This window comes from Varroa destructor, unplaced genomic scaffold (assembly GCF_002443255.2).
Source record: "Varroa destructor unplaced genomic scaffold, Vdes_3.0 BEIS01000007.1, whole genome shotgun sequence".
Taxonomy (NCBI): Eukaryota; Metazoa; Arthropoda; class Arachnida; order Mesostigmata; family Varroidae; genus Varroa; species Varroa destructor.
In genome coordinates, this window is record NW_019211460.1 from 31205676 (window position 1) to 31226393 (window position 20718).

At 43.1% G+C, this 20718-nt stretch overlaps 1 protein-coding gene and 1 long non-coding RNA gene across 8 annotated transcripts in view; one reads left to right on the top strand and one right to left on the bottom strand.

The window, feature by feature from the left end:
* Unc-76 (fasciculation and elongation protein Unc-76) overlaps positions 1–20718 on the bottom strand; it is a 95976-nt gene that overhangs the window by 25328 nt on the left and 49930 nt on the right. The window lies entirely within an intron of this gene.
* Positions 1286–9776, top strand: LOC147754576 (uncharacterized). Of its 4 annotated transcripts, XR_015317455.1 has the most exons (4): positions 1293–1607; positions 5900–6091; positions 7817–8299; positions 9590–9776. It is a non-coding gene; the product is annotated as an uncharacterized LOC147754576 (long non-coding RNA). The 4 variants fall into 4 exon arrangements; XR_015317454.1 differs by having other exon boundaries at positions 1286–1727; positions 7817–9776; XR_015317456.1 differs by having other exon boundaries at positions 1288–1662; positions 7817–9776.

A 20718-nucleotide genomic window follows, 5' to 3' on the forward strand; every position in this document is an offset into this window, starting at 1 on the left:
ATTCAACCGGTCGTTCCTGCTTCATGCGACTACGGTGGCCGGTTAGAGTCCATCGATAAAGCGATTTAGGCTGCCGTTTTGAGCATTGAACCTCCGCGTTCACGCAGGAACCGCCTGGCTGCGCCCAATGTTCACTACAACGTAAGGATTACGATACGGACGAATAGCCTGAATCGAAAGTGGGCAGACTGAAAGAGAGAAGCAGCTAGCAAGGCCAAGAGAGAGAGAGAGAGAGAGGGGGGGGGGGGAAGCAGAGATCAGAGGTTCACCGTGTTAGCCCTTGATGCCCCTGTAGAGGCCACGGGCGAATTCCTTCTAGCCCCGCTATAGAGATGGTGAAGTCAACCAGTTATTGCATAGTTGAGTTAAACTCGTTGGCGTCGGCAAAAGCCACTAGAGTAAGTGACTTTGGGAGCAAAATATTCAGGCAAGAGACTGGCTTGTCGGCTGCAAATCATAGCGGACAAGATTGCAAGCCTAAATCGTAGTTCATCCATAAGCTACACTTAGGGAATGTAAATATACGTGGAGATCTGATCGGGCTGCACTAGCACAACAACAGAATGGGCTGGGTAGTACTATGGTGACAATAAATGGGGTAGTCGAAGGCTTACTCTCGGCTTATTCGAGGATTAAGCTCAACTCAAGCAAAATACCATTATGACCTGCCTTCAACGCTGGCTGTCAGTATCTTATGACTACCAGACCTATACGTATGCTGCAGTCGGACAGCTCATGGCTTGGTATTGACAAATAGATAGACGTTGCTACCTGAATTTTTGCGCTGTTTGATAATTTTGACTAACAATTACACTTCCGCTTGAGAAAAGAGGATACAAAGCTCACGTACAAGACTGTATATGCGTATTCCTAACGTGCATCACCGCAAGCGGCTCCACCTACGAAAAGCGGATATGGGTCTCATTTTTATCATACCTGAATTCACCCAATTCACAGCTTTCTAACTGATGCAGTCGAACATTCCACAATGGAACTCTTCTCACAGCATGAACTAATAACGTGTATCAATCCGCTTGAATGTTGGTCCCTGTCACTCCTCAAACAACGCAGCTTGTCGCTCCTCATTCTTCGTAACTTATTTAAGCAGTAGGGTCGTGAAACGCGAAAGGTGACTTCGTATGTTCATTGGGCATGTTACGAAAGGATCGTGTACTATAGTAGTCGTCTTTTGTAACTTGTTACGTCCATCATTGACTGACTCCGACGCCGGCGCGCGTCGCAATGCGCCACCGTCTAACAACGGGCTCGTGGAACAGCAAGCGTTCCACCAACAGTTATTACTAATAATGGGTGAGGGTAAGGAGAGTCGAACGCTTTTGCTGCACTTGTTTACCCGCTAACTGGTGCCTTTGCTGACGACCGATAGCTGATAGCAGGTCGCTAGCCGAGCTGTCAATGCTTGATGATGTCTTGTAGAGGTCTAACGAGAGGGTTCCAGAGGCGTGGTATAAAGTAGAGACCGCCGCTTTGTTGGTACACAAAAACTTACGACTTATCGCGTGAGTGATTTGAATGGCTATGCGAATGGATTGATGACCCACAGAGACCAACAAGGATAAGGAAAGAATGGCGGAATAAATAGCCAGGTCGGACATCGTAAACGGTGACATACTGACGCGTGAGCGGAGCGCCTGAGAATAGGTAGTTGTGATGATGTCATATTGACGAGCTTCAAAAAAGTTCGAGAAATTTACGTGGAAATAAAGGTACTATTTATATAATGAAAATCGGTTATCAGACACCCTTCCTCGAGGGTAATTTCAGCAATAGGTTTGAACATCGTCTAGACGTTTAATAATGCTCGAACAAAGTCATCTCACTATATCTTTTAAAAAGGACTACCCTGCACAGAAAAAATAACATAATGTAAATGTCTACACCGTGAAGTAGGCACATAGAAACCTGGGGTGCCTGGTGTATCTTTTTTGTTCTCGTGTTATACGAGCATTCGCAATAAGAGGTCAAGTGTCCAAATGGTCTTTAACCATTTCTATTGTCACAGGTCTTGTCGACCTAACTTAAGTGATTCTCCATTGAAGGAGGCAGGGTTTACGATCATTTCTGTGGCCATATTTTTTATTCACGCTGTTGACAGGGACGACGATTAAAATAATGACAACCGCACTCGTTCTCGCTACGAGCAGGCACGAGTTTCATCATTTTTCGCTCTTTTCCGTTGACCGACTGTCTTTGCGATTATGATCAGCGTCATTGTCAGCATCAGCGCAACCGGTTGGTTACATTACAGCCTTTGTGTATAAGAACATCGTCTACATGAAATCAAGTGAAGCTTCTAAGTTTGGACTTCACCTCACTTCCTCACCTAAGCGACACACTCGCCCTTCTCGACTTGTGCTCGGGTTTTAAGGGCTATTTAAACAAGTTCCTAATATCGCAATACTATTGCAAGATATAGAGGTAGAAATAGACGTGATAGTAACAGAAGAACTGGAAAAAGCTAACATTTATAGCGGGAACAGCAAACTCAGGCGACTATATAGATACATTCAGAAAAATCAAGATTCGTTGCGTTCATCCGTTCACAATGTTGTTCACTATATACGGCATAAAGCACCGAGTTCACGGAAAGCGGGATGATTACCCCCACTTGGGTCATCTAAAGAATATAATATAGTTCGCACGCATTACACTCATACTGGCGAAGACAGTTCATAGCAAATACAACTGTCGCGTCATCAATACTTCGCATCCTCTACCAAGAAAGGGTCATACTTCACCAATTAATAGCAACGGCGCAGCAATGCCAGAGGCAATGAAGTTGGCAACCGAAAGGCAACGTCCTCATTTCTGTGTCTGTTGCTGCCTGCATGTTGTAAGACCATGACAAAAATCCAGCTGGGTTCTGAGCTGTGTGCGACGCCCTTTCGCCCATCCATTGGCTTCGGTTGTCTGTTGTACCAGTAAACGCTTTAGAGTGATAACGACCAAAGCATCAGCAGCTGTTCGCAGGAAAGGTAGTATTAGAGGTAGTTAGCAGGTAAATCCCAAACTTTACATAATGGCCAGCCGAAACGTTCAGTTGATGTCTCGCGACTTGATTGCGCAGTACTTCCTCGGTTATCATTTGCCTCCACTTAGTGCAGCCATTTGCCCAACGGTAAGGCAGCGGCAGAAGCGGGAGCTAGCAAGCTATGTTATACTGCGTCTGTATTGAGTTCCGTATTCGCGTTAACAGCGATAGGACAGATAAGCTGGCTTGTCAATCAGTCTAGCGTACAATCACTTGCCACCTTTGTAACCAGTTTGCTTCCCATGCTGCTGTCCGCCAATCTGAGGCATATCGTCGTAGCCGAGAAATTGGCCAGTCACGACTGATTCAGTAAATCATTATAATCAATGTCATTTCTCCGTCTGCTCTGTGGCTGCTGACAGACGTGCCGCCTCGCGGTACTTTGTAACCCGGTCAGACTAAATGGCCATGATCTAGTGGAGCTTACACCCAGTCGACCCGTGGTCTATTACAATGTCGACATTCGACGCACTGAGGCAACTAGCCGCATATTACTTACTTTAAGTTTTTATTACGTTTTTCGCCATCGCTGTCTCGTCACCGATAGCCGTACACTGAAGCTGATTTAATCGAACATTTTAAGCGATGGTCTGCCAGCTATTAACTGGTTCCATGTTTACCAAAGTACCGACTGACAAAGAGCCAAAACCTTCCGATACCTCCGAACTTTCCGTAAAATAGCGGATGTTTCATCTAAGCATGTCGAAATGCCTTGCTCGTCCTTTGTTCGTGCCTTAATAGGCAAGTAATGCAATTTGATCTAGATAATAGTAATTTCTGAGAAGGAGACACATCTTTGTTTTCCTTGTGAAAATTTTGTAAATATTCAGAACATCCATTCAAATAATATACAGCAGCGTAAGCTGTTGCTTATGAAAACGACAACAATTTCTATAAAACACTGCAGATTTATAGAACAAATTCATAACGCCCATGTAGCGCCTGTGCGCAGCGGAAAAGCTACGGTGACGGCGCTATTGGAGACGGGCAGCAGAGATATGATTCTGCCATACGTAGAAAGCTAAACTTGTTCTAAACAGCGCGCCGTCCAAATAGGTACGCACATCGTTACACGATGTTGCGTCGATAACGCGATGTGATACGCGACATGATGCAGTCCTAACGCAAAACGGGAACATCTTCGTCGAGCAGAAACCGATGCTAGAAATGATCGAATTGTTTCCCATCTATTTGACAGAGATTTTACATTTTTCCTTGCCGGTAAATAGTAGAGACGCAGGGAGAGGCAGAGAGAAGGGGGTTCGTTCCCTACACCGCCGCTGCAGCAGCCGTTGCAGCAGATAAAAAGAAAAGGAAAAATAGAAAAACAATTTGTGTGGTTTTTCGCTGGGTCGTTTGGACTTTCCCTTCTCACTTCTGGATGTTTCCTCGGTTTACTACTGCAATTCATCTACCGAAATGGATACAGACAATCTATATAGAAAGAAACGAACATGGTATCGGTGCCGCCGCTTCGAAGGAAATCGAAAGGAAACTTTGCAAGAAAAACGTACTGGAAAGAGGAACGGGACCCCGCCATTGGCACCGATCTTTCGTTTCTGCTGCTGCTTTAGGGCGTCGATGGAACGGTACTAGCCACCGAATCGAGCCGTACAGGTTATTCATTTTCTGCTGTTATTTATTTTTCTTAATGCCTTTTTTTTGTGCACAAGGCTTCACTTCGGCAGCTTTGGCAGAGGCATAGGTAGCGGTATCGGGACGGCTAGACACGGCGAATTCAGAGTGGCCAATGTGCCGTGAAATCATTGTGGTCACGTTACAGCGTTCTGATGTTGACGATACGGGTGGTGGGGCCACCGACGGTAGTGGTCTTGGCAAATGTAAAAAGGAGACAAAGATCGTCGTTACTCGTATCGGTGTGTTGGCGCTGCGTAAGCTCATCGTTTGGATGGCGAGTGTTGTAGGCTCTGTTTTGGCATAATTTCGAATAAGTATGCATAGGAGGTTCTGTTCCGAAAAGGATTTACTATCATTAGGACTTGATGTTTTTCTTTTCCCTGCTGTTATTGCTGGCAGTTACCGCGGCTGGCTGGCTGTTTGAATGGCTCACTGTCGACCTGCTGGCGCGTTTCCACACGATAATGTATTATTGTGTACTGCCTAACATTTCGCATGTCGTATGTACTGTTACGGAAAGCGGCGCGACGCTCGCATCTGACCTGTACGTAAACGCATCGCATCTGCGTTAGTGAGGATGTGAATAGGCATCGACAACACTTGAGGTTTTAAGACCCACTCAATTTATGGCTAAGCCGGAACTCATGCTAGGAAATTTATCATCGAGTTCCAAATAATGCGTCAGGCAGCCAGTGCGCGGTTAATTCGCTTGTCGATAAATAAACGAGCGAGATTGCGAGAAATTATGTGAGGTCATATAGATTCTACTCGGCCTGTTTGTAAAGTTACGTCCGCACACGGCCTCTGCGATGGACAACGTACCTCCATGCGCGTCTATTATTGTGTCATAGATTTCTGCCATCGCTGCAACATTGATGTAACAAAAAAAGCCATTGTTGTATTGGGTACTTGTTCCTGTAGCTGCTAGGAACGCATCGAGTTGGAGTAACACATAGACTAGATATGATATTTCTATTTTGCGAATCGATATCACCTGATATGTAGTATTCCAGTAGCAACAATAGTCATTCTATTGTTACAATAAGGACATTGGAAGAGGTTCTATAAAATTTTTGAATTTTTTGGGAACAAAGACGAGTGCCGATGAGGCCTAACCGGTGTGTGGTCAACTAGAATAGTATAACATCGAATTATGCCACAAGTTCGTTATTTTGTACAAGAAATAAATCGTCGACTGTTACCTTTCAGCTAAACAGAAAAAGACTTTGGGGATCGAACGAGACCTTCTCTATCGTGGCTTAGCCTGACCGTGTACAAAGGACAAGTCGTGTTTCAGGCCGAAGGGAAGCCTATAAATACAACTATTCATTTAATGCGTATCTCATGAACTCGTGGATGATTCGCCGGTTCACTTATATCTGAAGAGCTCCTGCTCGAAAGGTAAGATATATTAGTACAATAATTGTCGAAACATTGCGCGATATTTTTATTTCTCTATATAGATTTGATAATGATAGTAGGCATCACTTCACTCTCAAAAGTGATCACGTACAAATATGTCGGCACAATGTAGAAACGTTGCAAAAAAACTCGGACGGTGCAGTAATCGTGCGCCTGTGCGATTGAGCATATCAGTACCCGTTTAGTATCGCGAGTCAATCTGTCGTCGTAGTTGCCTTTTATCAAATATACGGGTTCGTTCTAAGTTTTTTGATGACGAGCTCACATTTGCCTATGAGATAGGGACCCACGCAGGTAGTAGGCAATAAAGTTCTGTAGCTGCTCTGCCCAACAAACAGCTCGACGACGACCACGTCCAATAACAGCTACATCAATCATTTCCGTTTCGCGCGTAACGCACCTTGTATTCCTATACCGGTGCATTTGAGCCCGGCCCTTTTTTTCTCACTGTATCCTCGTTCGTATTTTCGTTCCTCATCGCGTTACCCTAACACTTTTCTACTGACCATTTCCCAACAACTGCGGATCGTAAAGACCTCTTCTGTCGACATCGTCATTTGCTGCGATAGGGTCATAGTCAGTAAGACTTGTTAGGCCCTATCAGCATCCGTCCACTGTATTGCTTTACTGAGCAGTTATTTATGGTGTTTTATGTAGACGTAGATATCGAACAGAACGGCGTTGATATGCGCTGCTAATCCCTTCGTTGTATATAGATTCTGTTCTATATCGATGGACATTGCATGATTCAGAGCGGCGCCAACATTAAAGCGTAGGGTTTAGTGTATATGGAAGTAAGTGGTTGTACATGGACAAACTAAAGTACCACCCTTGCCTATTGACGGGGGGTAGGAATCATTAAGGAACATCTTGCCATTTTTGTAGTCGGCCACAGTGTAATTCCGTTATGACACCTGCCGATGTAGCGCTTAATTACTGCTTCGTATAATACAATATCAGCCAATTCTGATCTGGTTCCGTTAGGGCGTTGTCACGTATAGAGAAGTATGCTGCTTAATTTACTCAAATAGAGAAGACTGACTAAGCCTAGAAGAAACAAGGCCTAGCTACTGGCTAATACAATTACCACTGCAATGTCCTATTACGACAATGTTTACTATATTGTTACGGGGAAATCTCAGAAATTGCCATAGAAGGCTGACTATGCTTACTGAGCTGATTAAGCTGAGTTAGAAATTAATGAGGAACTTGTTCCATGCTCCGTTAACTACTCTATGACGATATAGAAAATGATTGCTTCATCTATATGTTACGTTGTCGCAATGCTGTTTAAGCTGCCCTATGTCTGTAAATGGGCAGAAATTCTTGATGGGCATAACATTTCAACTAGTCATAATATAAATTACTTAGAATATAGATTAAGAAGTAAAATAGAGTCCCAATTCTATAGTTTTAAGTGTTCGAGTAGTCCGAAAATTTCATCACTGTAAAAGTATTATGGGTGCGACGCTGACACACGAAGTTGGTATCGTTCAAGTCTTATAGATCAGTTACAAACAATGTATAGTTCATTATTTATGGCTCATTTCCCCAGGCATTACTCCACGTAATAGTACGTTCGATCGTATCAAGGGAAAGATACCCGATGACAATACCATGCAGCGCAAAGGTATTGGCAACTGTAATCAACGTGTTCAATGGCGGAATCATATCATTAACGTATTTCTGTTTCTGATCTCACAGTAGGTAAACGACGGAATTGACGCTTTGGCGATACCGTTCAAATTACGCCCTTTGCCAGGTAGCGAGGAGCATGTCAGTGCGATAAAACGACGATAGATGAACATGGGAGACAGTAACTGCTGTTATTGATGTGATGAGAGTTCTGGGTCCGACACGTGCACGATGAAAAGAATTAAGAACCCTCTACAAGTTTCCATCTTTAATTGGACGACTGAGAAACCGGATTCCGTACATATGATTTATACGTGGCTAGCGGCAGAATGTCACAAATTTTTGAATATGCTCTTAATTACGATACTAGTAGCAGAGGCACCAGCAAACACATCGTGCTAGGTCCTCTTAGGTCGTCTAGCCTGATGCCATTTTCCTTTCGCCAGCTATAATGAATAGATGAGATATGCGACGGTGGCTGACTCCCAGTGTATCCGGTGCTTCAGGAAAGCAGCAGCTACAGTAGTAACGAGTGCAATACATAGTGCGGCAGTAAGTTTCGTAAGTTAATTAACAGTTTTTCGACAATAAGTTCCGGCTGAACTCATTAGCGTTTGCACACAAAAGGGCGATGACGAAACAGCTACGACCGACAAAACTAACGCAAATAATACATTTTGGATATACTTTCATGCCGATGTCCTCGTAGGAATTCATATAGTAATGACCTCAGGATAAAGTGAATGCTAGCAACATTTAATCGTTCATAAAAAAAGATTTTGTATACGTTACAACTAACAGCCAATGGTCCATTTATATCTTAATCACGCACTTATATATATATATATATATATATATATATATATATATATATATATATATATATATTAAAAAAGATAAACATACAACAAAAAGATATAACAACGGCATATCACATGTATTGCCGCCACCGCGTGGTGTCTCGCCATTGCCTTTGATGAAGAGAAATTGTCGCTCCCTATGCCCCAGTACCCTCTGATAATAAACACAGCTGATCGTGGTCGTAATGGTTCACGTCCCAAAGATGAGGGTACTTTAATGGCATATTTAGTCCATCTAGTTTAGTTAGAGGCCACGCGACGCGGCAAAGGTAGCGGTAATATCATTGCGCATTATTATTAGATAATTACATCGTCCGTATCTAACGATAGAGTGCCAGCTGAGTGGATCGCCCGATATCTTGTTGCAATACAAACGATGTCCATGATTCCTCTTGTAACTCTGTGTAATCGGAAAGAGTTAACAGTATCCGAGAAAATTAGACTGTCGGAAAATTGAAGACACAGTAATAATTAAGCCTCATTAGGCTAAAGGAGAAAGATACCCTCTGTTTACTGCATAAACGATATCTCTTTGTACGCATTCAATTAACATACAACTACGACGCTGACGCCAAGCGTAAATTTTTTCATAATCTCATAAAGTGAAAGACACTTGCTTTTATCTCGCATAAGGTCGTGGGTCGAATTGAGCCAATGGGCTCAACTATTACCGCTCGTTCTTTCCTAGACCCACTTTACTTATGAGAGTTAGCCACTATTCACTAGGTAATGAATGAAACAGCAACCTAATTTTACGCTAAAACAACTTTACTAAACCCATTTGTCGAACTGTCCAAGAATTGTTCCGATCATTATTTATGCTGCTCATGGGACAAGCAAATATTTCCTATTGCGCTTTCCTTATAAGTAGCTAGGAACAGGAACAAGAAGCTTCGAAACATGTCGTTTTCATGAGTCACTAGGCTTTACTGAAGTCCAATAAGGACCTTTCTAGATCTTGTGGTAAATGTTTACTTTGTAGGATTGAGAGACACCCGAGTGATGGCCATCCATGTGTGTCGTCCACCGGCTGACCATGCTGATTTTCCATTTGGGGGACGAGAATAACGCAACTCGAAACTTCTTAAAACACGGCAGAGCAACAATGACTATGAAAGAACTAGTAGATATAACTGATAATAAAGAGCAGAAAGCGTAGTTGTTGCGAAGGTGTCAGTGGGTGTTCTATTGTAAAAATATGAACTAAACTAGATGGTTTATTGATTCTTCAGTATCCGCGATGCGAAGGTGCTTGTTTGAACGGACTTCATAGATAGTTTCGGAATAAAAATTTTTATTAGGCCTTTCGAATAATTTGATTAATGAGTCATCGGAGGTAGCGACTGGTCATGGCGCCACCATTTTGCATTGTACAAATGACTGGAAGAAAAGACGGAACAAAGCCTATTTCACCGCGATTTCTAACTGCCAAGAGTAGGAGTTATTATAAAAATTAGCCCAACAGGCAATCACCCAAAGTGATGGCAACCATAATCTAGAATAGATTTACGATTGCGACAAGAGTATTGAATGACTCACTAGGAGCAAATAAGCTTGTGAATCGATAATGAACAAAGATCAATTTATGGCCCAAAATTTAACCCCGGGCAAAAGGTGCATATTTACACTATTGATCTGATATGCAACTATGGATAAACACCCCAATGTAAAAGGGGACAATAAATAGATCACCGCTGACCTAAAGTTGTTAGAAAATAGATAAACGCACTCTCTGTTTAGCGTACGAAGGTTAAACAACCTTTCCCATAAGATGCCTTGTGGTAGCTTTCAAAGAGATGAGCCAAAGGACAGTCACCTTAACTCAGGTAACGGCAAGGCTTCCTTAAAATGTCTATACTACTTACTGAATTATGCAATGACAGCTATATCAAAACATCCACAAAAAGAAACAACAATGGGCAGCGCAGTAACAGTAGAAGTTTCATGATCCATAATATATATATCAATGATAAACTACAACTAATACATAGTTCCCTTGTCATCTATGCAATGCACCTCACACATGGGGTCCCTTCAACGAACGCCAACTAATAACATAGAGGCGCGCACTCAAAGCACTCGCTAAACGACAGATCCTGGCTTCGTGCCCCACCTGTAGAGCCATCGGCCATATCGCACACATACCTTTGAAATATATCGAAAAACGCTATATTAGCTCCAATCTAAGCTATTTAGTGAACTGTTCTAGCTAACTACAATGTATTGCCATTGTCATAGAGTGTCTGTTAGACGATGCCGCCTTAGCATGGCACCATAGATCAAAGCATGGCTTGACCTTGACCACCAAAAACACGCCTGTCAGGTTTACTACCTATAAGTTATAGAAAGACTGCCGCTATAATAAGTGATCGAATATCGGTTCGATTTTCACGACCGTTCTAAAAGTTTGTCTGTGCCACTGAGTGCAACCAGGATTGAGGCCTATGTATGTCTATGCTGGCAATCGCCTGCGATCAATAACAGTATTCTAAATGAGCCCAAATAGGGCCTATTCGGGATAGTAAGATTCGTAAGTAGCATCACCGTCACTGTTCTGCGATGCGATTGCTCCGTCCTCTACAGCGCTCTCATAGAACAGAATAACGGTACCGTAACGGCACGGTCCATTATGCCGTTGTTCCCTTTGCTACTGTAAATTGCTTAAACATTTTCGCCAAAAATCAGCCCTTGTTTAATGAAATATGGGAAATTTTATGCTGTGCGTATTACGATAGGGTCGGAATAAATAAGTAGGCACAACTCAAACGTCCTTGTCCATGTCACAGACCCCCCGTTGAAACTGCTACTATCGCAGTGCTGTCACCCAGTACGCTGGACAGCTAAAGCGTTGCGGTAATGATGCATTATTTTCAGGCTTTATTGTCTATATATACATGTAATCTACTTAGTAATGGTAATAGTAGTAGCAGTACCTATTAGCGTACCGAGGTACAGCAGGCGAAAAGGTGACTGACTACTGCCGTTGCCGTTAGGGTTGACGTCTGCTGCTGCTGCTGATAAGGCTTGTGCCGGTCTAAGCATTAACTGCAATGATTCCGCCGTAGACATTTGTTGAAAATGACAGAATCGCAACTTAATTGACAGCAACAATTTTAAAAAAAAAGATAAAGCTCACACTGAGTTGCTAACTAACCGAGTAAGCAGGAGGCAGATAGGCAACAATAACATCTCCTCAAACCTTAACAGCGACGGAACAGGTCCGAACTGACGAGACCTGCCGGCATTATTGGTCGCGCCACCTATCATTTATAATTTGGCCGTAGTCGTATTTTCAGTAGAAACAACTAGGGTGATAAAGCAATTAGAATAGAACGGAGCTCTAATATAACGTAACGTCGAGTAACATGTGGTGACGACGTAAGAGATTTCAATCAAGTCTATTGAGAAAGAAAGTGCGGCAAGTCGGTTGGTGCTTGGGAGACAATCAAATTTGACCAGCTTTAACCCTCGTTGTGTCATAACATACTGTACGCAGCTGCTAGATACTCCAGCCAGAAATTTAGTAATCGATGTGGCATCATTTCCGTCACGAAGAGACCGTGTTGTTATTTCCTGAACCATAGTATTAGGATAACGGAGAACAGCGAGTCGAGAAACCCGGTGACGGGAATTCGACCTGTTGACTTTTGCCGTTTTGTCATTATTTTTGTTCTTATCCTGGCCAGAAAAGCTTCGCGGGTCTTTTCCCGGGACCTTTGTCACTTCGCATGATCCGGACAACGACTATGGTCGGCCGACCTTCATTGTCATTTTATAGCTTGCACAGCAATATGTCCATTCGTTTGAGAAAGCCCCTGTACTGAATAAGCGAGCTGTTATAAGGAAGATGGCGCTTCGGTTGAAATATATTTGATTTTCGACCTTAACAGCTCTTATCTTAGTTATCTCAGTTTAGTTATTATAGATATGAAGTTTCGACAATATTCTTTTAATATTCTTTATGAGATATCATTGATTATCTAAGTAGTATCTGTCGGTACACTGTGGCATGGTCAGCATGAGATCGTAAGCGTTGGAGAATGCGCTAACTCCCGTAGCGTGCACTATTTATCTTTAACAAAAGCAAGCCCACCACCTCCCCTTTAAATTACCAAAACCAATCGTTTGCGGTAGGAGGATCCACTCGTACGAAGTAGTCACACTGCTGCGGATTGCTGTTCCTCGTTCCGCTGCTGCCCGTATATATTGACCATCCACATATTTACTTGTACCTATCGATCATCCAACACTCACTCACGTTATAACGATTAACCGAAATCTTCCTAATTTACGATGGTGTTGGCACGTCATAGTAGGGGACACCATTTCTGTGACCGCAGGACAAAAGGAGTCCATGACAGAAAACAAAGGCAAAAAAGTAACGACTGAAGAAAACGAAGAGAGGTTTCTGCTGACACGAAAAGGACGAGGCAGAAGAACAAAAGGCCAATGGTCCCATCTGTATCTGTTCTCTGCTCGATTCATCTATGCGACGTTCTCGCTGCACGCGGTCCCTGCTTCAGAGTCCGCCTGTTGCTTCAGTGTTGATGACAATAGAAATGGAAAGTCTCCATCCACAGCAGCTTAACCTTTTCTTTCGTTTAGGTCATGACGGCCACAAAAAGGTTACTGCGATTCCAGCTACAATTGGCAACAACGGAGGTGACAAGATTGACACTGGCATCAGCACTAACAACCCATTCCAGATCTGATCTCTTCTACTATTAACTATGGAACAACAATCAGTCTTATGATCACAGCCAGCAGTAACAGTTGAAAACCTTTTTCCAGCTCTGGTCCACTGTTCTGTAACACCCGCATAGATATATGATGATGGTTGCCGCGATACAGACAACAACGGAAAAGACGACGACGATAACAACAGCATCTGGAAAATCAGTTGATTTTCGTTGTTGAGGGCTAATGGCCGAACACAGGACGCTGACGCAGAACTGTTAGCCAGTTACCTGTGCACGCGAGGTCAGAAAAGAAAGGATACCGACATTTCTGCGCACTGCTGTCACCGTCAGGTTGTTGGCGGCCGGCGAACAGCTTATGCCGGTGCTGATATTCGTAATGACTGTGAAGATAATGACCGCGACAACGAAGCTAGTCTGAGGAAATGACGCACAGATGCAAAACACAATATAGCAGCTATGGCGTGACAGGGATAACTGCAACGGTCTCGGTGGCGGCGGCGGCGGCGGCGCCAGTAACAACAACGATGTGCACAAAGTGAACCCGAGGGGAGAGGTTCATTGGCTTGGCCTCGACAATAACGCTACGAGAATAGAACCGCCACGATGGCGGCCAAAACCAGCATGAACAATGTAACTACTATACGTAAAACGAAAGGATTTGCGGTGTAAGTGGTTCTATGCGACTCGATCGCATAGGTAACTGTTCCAGCGAACGGCGGGGGCTGGCAGCGGTCTCGCTAGCCCAGAGAAAGCTTTATCTTGATTTATATACATACACACTATAATAACGATGTATCTGTATATTATCGGATGTACAGGCCTGAACCTAATCTTTGCCTGTCTGTGTATTTTTGCGCTGCACAAAGCCGGCGGTGATCTGTGCTCGCACAATCGTGATGAAAGCTTCATTAGCCAGTGAGGGAGTAGAACTATTTAAATATTCTGATTGTAAGCGGTCAAGCGGTAACTTGGCGATGCGTCATGAGGTGGAGGTAAAGACTGAGGGTGCTATGACAGTGCGCGGGCTTTAGCTGCAATCGAGTTGTTGTCAATAACAGCAGCTAATGAAACAGCAAAAAACATAATAAACAATGATGCCAGGTCGCCTCATTAATTTCTTTCTCATCTGTGTAGGTACTTGATGATGAGTCAACAGTGTAGTATCTATCAGTGAGCGAGCTGATTGATTATGACATATAGTAACATATGGAGTGTGTAACAGTGCACGCAGACACGCGGGCAGACAGCTGTAGAACAAGGACAAAGTTCACATTGACCCACTTCGTCTACCGTTGAAGACGATGGTCGTTGCTACTGTCATTTGTTGTTATTGTGAGACTTTTTACGTCGTGAAGTGTCGCAACAATGATTCCGTACGGCTCGCTTTGAACGTGTCGTACTGTTGTTAGCGTCTTCGCTGTGCAGTAAAATGACCAGACTGAAAAAAAGGTCGAGACACGCCTGTGACAAAGGGGAAACGATGGCTCAGAAGAAGTGTCACAATTTTGCCCATTCAAGCTGAAAATTGTTGTACTATTCTGTCTGTACCATCTGCCGTCGGGTCATTTTAGCATAAGAATTCTCGTTGAAAGGATGCGGCGGTATTGACAGTGATGATGGAAGCCATTCATGAGAGGTAACTGCCCTACTGGCCAACTCGTGATTACCACTGGCGAAAAAAACTTCGTTTTGTCCTATTACCGTTTGGCCCTATTTCACTGTTGAGTTTTCCCCTTTTGGATCAGAACTAGCAACAGTTGCATTTTCTGACAATTTCAAAGTAGAAAAGAAGATAAGTAACTAGAAACAGAATTGCGTCCAGTGCGGCTGCGCAGGAGTAGAAAGAACCGTAGTACTGGTTATGGTTATGTTATTGGTATTCGAAGAAGACGGTAAGTAAAAGATTTTTAAAAAATGTTTTTTCAGAAGTAGCAGCGGCAGCCGCGACATTACTCAAGTGTTCAGAAACGAAAAGCTCTGTATGACTTCAATGTTCTCTCTCGACCGTCTCATTTTGGCATCGGTTCTACCCTTTACTTCCTGTTCGTGGTAGAAACGGACCGTAGAACAGTTACTTTGTCCTACCAGTCATCTCGCACAAGTCGCATCGTTTAAGCTGTGACACCTGACACACACGCTACACCGGCTGCTGATATCGTTGTGAACCGTCAGCGTGTCCAACTTTCGTCCGATGTTAAGTTTTCTTGCGCGCGAACTGTTAACCGAGCCCTGAGCGCTTCTCTATAGTTTGAACCGGAACGTCAGCGGCGGCAGCAATAACATGGTTACCATCATGATCATCGACACACAAGAAACGCCATGGCACGTGCTGTAACTCACCATTTTTCCTCGATAGTTTTTGCACTACTAAACAACCATCTGTACACCATTTCCCTAAAAGCCACCAGGAGGTGAAGAAAACTCGAGTTGGCCAGATAGCTACGCCAAACTGCTGTCGACACTGTCTTTGTTCCATTTCTTTACGACTGATCCATGGAATAACAGTTGGGACTAAACCCTATTGCGACGTTCCGACAACATCTGTGATTCGTGCCAGCTCCCTGCCCTCAAGCTCCCTACCTAGGTCAACTTTTGCCTTCCACAGTTAATAAGCAGGTGGCCGTGAGCTACCCGGTTTGTTGTCGGATACTTCCGCCAATGACCAGAGCTCTGGAAACAACAATGAGGACTATCACGGCACCAATGGAATTCGACCGAATGTCGCCAATCTGCGGCTAAATGTGAAGGACAAGAGTGCTACGGTGAAAAGTCTCAGTAGCATATCGGCGTCGTTTGGCCGTTAACCGATGAGAGCTGTCGTAAGTACCTCTGCCGGCTATCAGTTTCAGGAGTAGGGTCGTTCCCCAAAGGATATAACAACGACGACACCGACGTTAACCATCAGCCAGCCAATTGCAGGAAGGGTAGAGAAGAACTCGTATGCTTATTGCTTCCTTTATCGTATGTTTCGCTTAGAGCAGTCGCTTCTGGAGAAAGGGATCCGTTGCTAGTCGCAACATGCAACGGGCATATACACCGATCATAGTGCGCTAGCTCAACTACTACGATAGTCAGAATACTCGACAGCAAACATCGGAGACGAATCCTGCTACTCAAATACGTCACCGCCTGTTATCACGTCCCTCCTTATGACGTAAATGGTAATAAAGTAATAGCGAGATTTTTCCAACCTTTTTTCTCATTTTTGTCACAGCCATTTTTCCAGGCCTCACTAAATGTCGAATATATGCCAGTGTATCTAAGTTTTTTTTAATGAATTTTCTGAACGACCGTCATCAACGGTAACCCAACAGGTCATGTACCACAAACGAAGATGATCAAAGATTTCAAAAACTATAGCATGGCACATCGTTACCTTAGGCACACGGGGTCATGGTTCAAGGTGAAGCAAAAGGAGGAGGCACAACAAGCACAGCTGAAAATCGAAAAGCAAAAGCAGTGTTGACACCCGTCTTGTAAAAGTTAAAATATTTATGGATTTATATGCTGAGATCCTAGTTTCTAATAGATGTGCTTTTTTTTAAGGCTGGCGTTACGTAGTTGGCTCAGTTATTATGTGTCCTATGAACGAAAGACAATAACAAAACGTAAGCTTACAAACGAGTTAGGGCATATTTGATGTCGTTGCCTAAATAATTAACCTAAATCGATCCTTAGACTGGTTAGAGACACCGAAGAACGAGTTGCCAAGCGTTGATTTTAAGCGTTTTCAATTAATAGAGTTAAACATTTTTTCAGTAAACATAAATGGCTATTGATAAGAAATAACAAATGCCGCTGCCAGTGTCCAAAACTGACTTCATGGCACTCATTAGGGCCCTTTGTGAACTATTACTCACCTAGTCAACCACGAAAAGGTTCGAATAAGGACCTAACATTTTCCGTCTCAATTCTTGTGATACTTTCCCTAAGAGACCTTGCTCACCTCTATTGCGAGAACAAGGTAAATGGAAGGCCCATGTCGTAGGACGCACACATCCAAGTGAAGCTACTTCGTTACAATGTGCAGCGTATTAAATACAAGTAGCGAACTAATGGGATCCTTATATGCTGATCTTGCCTTACATCAACTTCTGCTTGCAAACGATTTAGTTAGTGGGGTCGCCCATACTGTGCCAATTAAATGGTCTCAAAGAACCGCACGCCGAATGATAAGAAATGCTAGTGACACACTAAGTGATCTCATAATACCGAAAAGAAAATGCGCGCTCTGCGATGACGGTAGCTATCAGCCGTCGAGCTTATATAAAACCTAAGGACGGCAAATTAATGTAAAGTATTAAAATGTTGTTGGCACACGCACGCGCGCGCACACCTGAAAGCTCGATTTACGCTCTTATCTATGTGTGCTTAGAGGAAAGCTTTCAGGTTTTACGTCTATAAAAGACATCGAGAATGAGGCCATTGGCTGAGTCGAAGGTCTGCTTCCGATGAAAATCCTGTATGTTCTTGACCTGCGGTCTATTGAATCTGACGCTGTTTCGCTTCGTTATCTGTTTATAGTTTTCTGCTAGCGATGAATGGCCTTACTACTATTATCTGCCTTTCGTTTCTTGATTCGGGGATATAAACGCTGACAGCTGCTTTATTATTGGCTAAAACCGTCTGATCTTTAGCCAGGCCCGAAAATATGGCGCATACGATTTTTATCTCTTTTCTTGCGGAGCGTATGGGTGTATCAATGGCTCTGTTCATTGTGGAGATCATATATACCCATTCAGTTGGAACAAGTTACGATGAATTCTAAACTAATGGCAATAGCAGCCATCACCTCTATCTCTCGATGCCTTGTCTTATCACTGTAATGATTAACTGATAATTGACTGACTGACTGACTGACTGACCAACCCCTTATCAGCCGCTATTCTTCCTCTTGTTTTTTGTTTTGCTGATACAGCATACGGCTAAACGGTGTTTTACAGGGGTTTCTCATTGCTGTAGTGACTTACCCAGATCACTCGATCCATGTCCTCCTTCAGTTTCAGTGTCAGCACTAACGCCATCACGATCAGGGTCGGTACGAGTCATCGGCCCAGGATCTCAGTTTTTACTCTTCAGCACTCTACAACCGGAAGTTCGCTGCGGCGACGGATATAGGCGACCAACTCATTGGCACCGTAGTAATTCAAAGCCAACCAAAGAAATCAGAACCAACAGCCATAAGCCACTAGAGGAGATAAGGTCCGCATGCTGAGAGTATAACGGCGGTAGAAACAACAAACGTCTGTTAATTAGCCTCGAGTGCTACAATACTGTTTGTGATAGCAGAAGCAGTCATAGCAGGCCGTCAAGACAACGTCAATGACGATGGCCCCCATTTCGCTGATTTACTGATACGTCTCAGTGAATAGTCTTTTGGGCTTTTGGCGAAAAAAGCTAGACTAACGGACGAATGGATTGAGTTCGATACGAAGTAAACACGTGCATAGGTCGTTGAATCGATTGGGCGTTTCGGTTCATTTTTAGGCCACCCCATATGAATAGCATAGTATATAACTTACATGTGCCTGCTAAGTTAGTTACGCATACGATAGTTCACCATAGAGAAAAGCCGCACAATTATTTAATGTTTATTGTCACCCTCCCCTACTAAAGGAGTTTGGTACTCAATGCAACTATGATGAAGTTCCCTAGTGTCAAGGATTAGCCAGCCGTGGCCGATTGAGCGATTCGTCGCCTTTAGAAATTGATTGAGAAACTTTAGCTCGTTTGGTGTTGCCACCATCGGCTGTCGCCTATCCTAGAACTATTGTGACTACAAATTTTCCGACGATGAGGCACAAGATCACGTCGGTGTCATCAGTGTTATTGTTAATTTGGCTGATCTCTATAGACGCTCACTATTTGCTTCCGAGTGGATTCAACAGATCATCGCAGCTGTGATACGCGTATCAACGGATCACATACATCAAGTAAAAGGTCCCACCTCTTGGCCGGTCATGTAAAAATTACCGTCAAATCAATCTCTTCGCGTTCAATTTCGGTTTGACTAGGCGACATTTAATAGAAACTAATGCTCGATTTCTTGATTATTCGAGCTTTTCATAGGACTAGTTAGAAGTTAAAGGTGCATGTTTACGTACGTCTAAGACAGAGCATGATCTATGAACAAATGATTGACGTGTGCTGCCACTATATAGAAACATAGTCATGGAAAGAAGGGGAATCCTTGGACATCTTAAAAAATCGTTTACGCGCACGCCAACCGTGACTATTATCGGGCTAACTATGGTAAAAGTTTCCTTTCTTTTAGATTTCTATAGACTTGCGTTTCTATAGATCAATGGCAAGTGCTAGCATAATACGACCAAGAGGATTTAATAGCAATTTGTAATTTTCTATGAAGGACATGTATTACGGCCGCCAAGAGCCGCTGCAAATGATCTGCAGCATCAAACTAGAGTAAGCATCCTGACTGCCTTACAGGGGTGCGTCAAATCAATCGCATATATATATATATATATATATATATATATATATATATATATGGAGAGAGAGAGAGAGAGAGAGAGAAATAAGCGGTATTTCCTTGCACCTGCTTTTTTGCGTCGCCATTTTCAAGCGTTCTGTACTAATGTTGAGCTTAACACCGCACGTCCTACATCTCCGATTATACTATATACGGAACTCGTGCATTACTGAATTGGAACGTAAATAGAACTGTATATCAATATGAAACGAGCAAATACTACCATTATGTTTCTAACACGAACATTTTAAGAGGCAACTCAGTCATTCAGACACACGCGATACCGTGGGATTTTCACGCGTTTTGTAATGACGATAAGACAGCCATGCTTGCTTTTCAATTTGGGTAGCATCTAAGTTTCGATGACGGTTACTTCGAGCGTCACTATTACTTTTACAAACAGAACAACTCAAAGCAATATATATTATTAAGATTTTAGAGAAATATGTATTCCAGAGGTGCCGCCACTTGATCAGTCAGAGACGAACTACATGGAAGATGCTCGCGCTAAGGTGAAGAAAAATGAATATAGCTTGGCAATATTAAATGATAGAAGTCTAGATGAGTTGTATGTCAGCCAGTGAGAGTCGATTTGGTAGGCAGATAGATGGATTGATGGGTCTGCATCCAGCGGTATAGGTTTAGTCCTACTGTACCTGCGACCTCGATTTCAAGTGAGGAACTATAAATAACATGAATTGAAGTACAAATCCATTCATATAATCACTAACTTTGCACTCTTCGTATTGCAATGTATGTTGATACTTGAATTTTTTAGCGCAAAGAACAAATAGCCATTTGTAGATGCTTTACCTGTTGTAACTTGCCTGTTTCTCATCTAATCCAGTATAGATTACCTTGTTGCGCCTAAAAATAACGACTGGATAAAATCATGTTATAGTTAAAGTCAAATATCTGTCT